A 5,584-nucleotide genomic window follows, 5' to 3' on the forward strand; every position below is an offset into this window, starting at 1 on the left:
TATATATATATATATATATATATCAGGACGTGGATCCTATAAAGAGAAAACACTTATCTCCTTTTAACATGTCCATGGACCACATAAAAAGCAAATTCTAAAAATTAAAATATACATGAACTATAGACTTTCACCCTTCTTTACTGATTTTAATTTAGCCCTTCTTCCCCCGCATTCCTGCAGTGAAACTAGAAACCCTTGATGACTTGGTCCTTGTGAACCTCAACTTTATCCCTTGATAATGCCCCTGCGCACTCAACACCTGCCATTCTGAACTTTGGTCTCCTTGCTATCTGAACTCAGGGAACCAGAATGATTCAGAGAAGATTTTTGAGATAGGGCTGGTGTCCCTGTTCTCTGAGCTCTTGTTACTTGTTTACCACTGCCATCCTCTAGTGAAGTCCAGCTGCCTTGTAAGGTCCAGCTCAAATGCCCCTCCTCCAGATGGATCCAAACAACTACAACACAAGCCAGCACGGGATGAGCACTGCAAGAGAGTGGGTAAATCCAACATTTGTGGCAGAGTGACTAACGGGTTAACGGGTGAGGTTAAAGCCAACCGTGGGCACGGAGGAAAGCTGGCTGGTGGCAGCGGCATGTGAGCTGATTCATGAAAGAGAAATGGGATTTCAGTCCAAAATGGAGCAGGGAGAAGCAAGAGCAAACACAGGGTGTGTGTGAACGAACAGAGTGGTCTGGAGAACAGTGGGACGTCACATATGACTGTGGTGTGTGGGAGGCTGATGGGAAGTGAAGACAGGTGAGTGGGGACAAGTCAACGGGGCAGGTCACAAAGGACCTGGAATGATACACTGAGGGATTTATGCTTCACCCTCCTGTGGGTGACGGGGAGTGGCCAGAGCAGGGTTGTGGGGTTGGGACTGTCAGAATGTCAGTTGCTGGAGCCCCACCCTCACTGAGGTGGAGGGACGTGGGGCAGTGGGTGGTGAGAGTGAGATTCCTCAAGCTGGTGGGCTGCCCAAGAGGGGCTGGCGAGAGGCAGGATGGGCAGTTCTGGCTCTGGAAGCCTGGGGACAAGGGGCAAGGGGCCCAGACATTTCTCCTTCCTGAGCCATTCTGTGGCTCCTGTATGCCACCCCTGCCCCCCACCCCATCACAACCAGGGAGGGGCTGAGAGGCAGCTCCTGGCAGCTCCCCAGTCTCCATGGATAAAGTCATGCAGCTCTATCCATCAGCTGGCCCAGCCCCCGCAGGGGCCTCTGTGGTCAGGTCTTTGTGTCTGCACAGTGGCCCTCTTTGTCCTGCGCAGCCTCCCCCACCCACCTCCCTCCTGCCTTTCCCTCTCTCCTGCCTATGCCACGAAAAGCACCAGCTTTGAAGAGAAATAGGCTCTGAGCTTGGCTTCCCCCACTGAGTCTCTGTGCAACCCTGAGCCTTCTCTCAGCCTTAGTTTTGGGGTCCATGAAAAGTAGCTGTTGTAAGGAACCAAACTCCTGGCAAGAACTGATCTGCTATCCAGTGCTGAGACCCAAACAACAAATGATGTCCATGGGGACCCCTACCCATCCCTCATGCTGTTCACTGGACCTACTTACATCTCCCACCTCATCCTCCCCCTGCCTGGCCAGGTGGTTACCATTCTCCCATCTGACAAATGGGGAAACCAAGGCCTGAGGACAGGGCTGACTTCATGGGTCTGTGACCTATGCAGTTATACAGTGACCATGCTTTGAAGCGCCCTGTACTTGGTTTAATTAATTATCTGCTGTCACCATCTTGAAATTCTTAATAATTTTTTTTTCCCTTTTTGTCTTTTTTCATGTCCAGCAACGGATCGCAACCCTCAGTGTCGCGCCCGTACCGGACCGGGACCGGCAATGGGATCACAACCCTCGGTGTTGCTCCCGCACCTCGCTCAGCCAGTGAGCGGGACCCGGTCTGTACGTGGGATCCAAACCCTCGGCGGGAGCGCCACCACACTCCCAAGCGGCGCACTGTAGCAGTGCGCCACCGGGCCGGCCCCGAAATTCTTAATAATTTTTGAACAAGGGGCTGCACTTTCATTTTGCCCTGAATCCCACAAATTATGTAGTTGATCCTCCTAGGGGGAGGTGGAGCAGAAGCCTGCCCAGGCCTGGACTAGGCTTCCTGCTGCCCAGGGCTGCCTCCCTTGGGTGCCTGCATCTTGGCATGCCAAGACCCAGAGCTTTCAGGATGCATTTGGCATCAAAGCCCTGGCTGCTGCCTGGGAAACCTGAGGAGCACAGTTCCCAGCCGGTGAGGGAGGGAGGACGGTGCAGGCCAACACAACAGTCTGGGGAGCAAGTAAGACAAGACTGTTGGAGCCAGCCCAGCCCTGTGTAACTGGAGCCACTGGTATGGGTCCCAATGCCATGGTCCATCCACCCTTCCGAGAACTCAGCAGGGCCTTCCTTCCCAGCAGGCTACAGTTCCAGAGCCAGGGGACCCACCGCAGACTCACTGCATGACTTTGGGCAATCACTTCCCCTTTCCGAACCTCAGTTTTTCTATACATAACATTGGAATAATAACATCTATCTCACGGGATTCTGGTGAAGATCAAATACACACGACTAGCACAGAGAAGTGGATCACTAAATAGAGTTCTTACTCATTCACTCACAACAAGTATTCGTGGAGGCTGAGCATGTGGCAGGGACAGTGCTAGGTACTGGGCATTTAACTGTGAACAGGATGGACATCGGCTCTATCCTCAAGAAGATCCCCTGTGGAGGGAGAGACAGACATTGACTGTCATGACATTGTGGTGAGTGGTGGGTGCCTGGACTAGGTCTTAGCAGAGGGATGGTGGGGAGCCAGGAGAAGGGGGCCAAGGGCAGAGAAGCAGAAGAGAACATTGCAGGCAGGTAGGGCAGCAAGTGCCAGGCAGGAGGCGACTGAGGGCCCAGCACTTGGGCACGGCTGGGTCAGAGGCTGCAGGGAGGCAGAGAGATGGGAATGCTGCAGCGGCAGGCTGGAGAGCAGGGCTCTATCCTGAGAGTGGTGTAGCCACCGGAGAGTGTTTGGCAGGTGATGGCAGCGAGGGGCGACAGAGATACCACCTTAGCCTGTGCAGGAGAAGCTGAAGCCTGGCCAGGGCAGGGGCTCCAGCGCCAGCATGGATTCTCAGAGGAGAAAGCTTTCTCAGGGGAGATGAGTGAAGTTGAGAGAGGTAAGACGAGAAGGCCTGAGTGAGCCAAACGCCTCTTCGGGGTTGAAGAGGCAGGAAGCCTCCTGATGCATGGGAGAATCTGGGGCTGTGGCTTTGCCCTGGTCCTCCTGACCTGCTGCTGCTAATGGATATCCCCTCCTCCCAGCCACCACCACCACTCCATGGTTCCCTTTTTCGCCTTGTGGGGTCCATTACTGTATTTTGGCCTTCACCATTCGTCTGCCTTGGCTGCCTTATTCCAGGGAGGCTCCCTTGATGCTATTCTACCCTTTCAGACGGGACCTTGTTGTGTGGGGCTTGCTGTGTGATTCACTGGGTCTCAATTTCCTAGTTGAATTAATGATTCTAAATTCTTTTAGTCATGGAATCTTCTATATATTTTCACAAATTCTGATCAGGAAATGTAAATAAATAAAGATATAAAAGCAAAGGTGCTCAAATTGAAAGGGGATGGGGGCTTTCCAGGCAGGCCCAGGAAAGGAGGACTCCCCTGGGAAAATAGAAGCCTTCTGGACTTGATGATCTCTGAAACGCAGTGATGGAAGTGCTGGGGATGGGGGCTTTCCAGGCAGGCCCAGGAAAGGAGGACTCCCCTGGGAAAATAGAAGCCTGCTGGACTTGATGATCTCTGAAACGCAGTGATGGAAGTGCCTGGGGAAGATGTCAGCAGACCTAGACTTCCAATCCCTCGTTAAAGGAAGTACTAAACCCTCAAACCCAGGTAGCTCAGGATGATAGGCAAAACCCTTGAAAAAGAACGCAAGACAAGCCAGCAAGTTAAGAGATTGTTATTACTCCATTTTGCAGAAAAGGAAATCAATGTTCAGAGAGGAGTCACAGGAAAGGTGAGGCAAGACTGGAATCTGAACCAAAGCTGTGGGATTCAAGGACATGGCATTTTCCTCTGCTCCTCAGACCTCACTAAGTCACCTGTTGTGGTAACTCAGACACCGTGTGTCTCAAGGAGGTAGTTTCTTTGGCTGGAAAGAAAGGGAGTTGGATCAGAGCAACGGCAGAGCCCTGCCCAGGCCACTATACAGGTTTGTCTGCTGAAAGCTAAGGCTGGACCTGGGTCTTCGTCTTCGTAGCAAAAGATTTCTTTCTTTTTTTTTTTTTTCCTGGGCTAAACAGCAGTGACAGTAGAAGATTTGAAGGCTTGGAATGGGAGAGGAAGAAGGGGTTAGCTGGGGCTTCAGTGCCCAGGGGGACTTCCCCACACTAGGACCCTAAGGCCTTGGCCCCACAAGTTAGAGCTATGGGCATACCCAGGCCCCTGGAAGCTGCATGGATCAACTCAGACAATAAACAGAGGAAGTTGGACAAGGGGCCTTTGTGTCTCCCAAGCAGAGGTCCCAGGGGGACTGCAGAGGCAGTTCAGTCACATAGGGTTATGTGTCCACTCTGCTCTTGCTCCTGGCAGGGCTGCAGCCAGCACCCTTCCTGAACCTCTCCTAGGGCTAGCAGCCAGGCCCCAGTCAGCTGATGGAGAGCCCAGTGGGGCCCAAGGCCTCAGGGCCCTGGGCAAGCTCCTTGGCCACAGGAGGAGGCCTCCTCCACACTTGTCCAGCCACTGGACCATACAAAGCACTGGGCGGATGGACACCTGGAGGTGGGAGAATGAGTGTGATTGACTCCATTTCACAGAAAAGGAGGCCCTGAGAGGAACTGGAATGGGTCAAGGTCTTCCAGAGTCAGTGCCAAGTGGGCCAGAACCCACACTCCTGATCTCTAGACCAGAAATGAAAAAGGGGGGGAGGAGGGCACTCATCCATCCATCCATTCACACATTCAAATTTTGAGCACCTCCCAGGAGCTCTGGGACAGCAAGAGGAAGAAGGCAGACCTGGTCCCTGCCTTCCTGGGCTCAGTCTAGGAAAGGGATAGACACAGGGACCCTGTCTAGGGAAGGCGATAAGTGTGGGATTGAAAGCAGAGAAGGGAGTTAAGGCAGATCAAGATGAGGGAGCAAAAAGAGTTGGGAAGTCAGAGAACTGCTGGTGAGATGAAGGAATAGGAAGTGGATCATAGGGGAGGCTCACTCGGGCCGCTCCAGGACCCCGAGGGCCTGGCTTTCCTTCCTAGGACAATGGGGAAAGCCGCCCCCGCCCCCATCTCAAGCCAGGCAGGTGCGTGGCGAGCAGGTGTTGCGAGCTGGTCTCTCCCTAGCAGGGCCCTCCAAGGCCGAGCCGGGTGGAGGCGGCGGTTCGGCGCTAAGGTCCCGCAGTGGGCCACTGCGGCCCCGGGCAAACCTTGTAAAACTCCGGCGTCTCTGAAAACGTCTCCTCGCACGCTCCCTTCTCGTGCGAGGGTGGGGCGGGCGGCCTCCGTCTGGCCGGGCGGGAGGACCATCGCCGCCGACCCCTTCCGGCGCAGCACCCGTTGCGGACGCGCTGACCCCGTGGCCGTTTCGCTCGCCGGGCGGTGTCCGGG

This window comes from Galeopterus variegatus, unplaced genomic scaffold (genome assembly GCF_000696425.1).
Source record: "Galeopterus variegatus unplaced genomic scaffold, G_variegatus-3.0.2 Scaffold423, whole genome shotgun sequence".
Taxonomy (NCBI): Eukaryota; Metazoa; Chordata; class Mammalia; order Dermoptera; family Cynocephalidae; genus Galeopterus; species Galeopterus variegatus.